The sequence below is a fragment of the Dufourea novaeangliae genome, unplaced genomic scaffold (genome assembly GCF_001272555.1).
Source record: "Dufourea novaeangliae isolate 0120121106 unplaced genomic scaffold, ASM127255v1 scaffold28, whole genome shotgun sequence".
NCBI classification, from domain to species: Eukaryota; Metazoa; Arthropoda; class Insecta; order Hymenoptera; family Halictidae; genus Dufourea; species Dufourea novaeangliae.
The window spans coordinates 99,591-99,869 of record NW_015373917.1 but is presented as its reverse complement, the minus strand read 5'-3'; positions in this window follow the sequence as shown (position 1 = coordinate 99,869).

The following is a 279-nucleotide window of genomic DNA, read 5'->3' as shown; positions in this document are numbered from 1 at the left end:
GCCTTACCGTAATGAGCCAACTCGTAGCCGCGGGATTCCGGGAATCGGGTGACGTCACGGCGTGCGAGTGAGAGCGGTAGAGCGAGCCGCCGTATCGGTGCTCTCCGTCAGTGTTGACGCGTGCAGAGGAATTTCAGGGATCTATGGGAGGGAGGTGTGCGAGCGAGAGAGTACGGTAGAGCGTGCCGAGTATCGGTGCTCTCCGTCGATCCAACGCGCTAGTGAGTTGCGTCACCCAGTTTATTGACTTAGCCGTGTACGCCGTGTACCAAGGTCGTA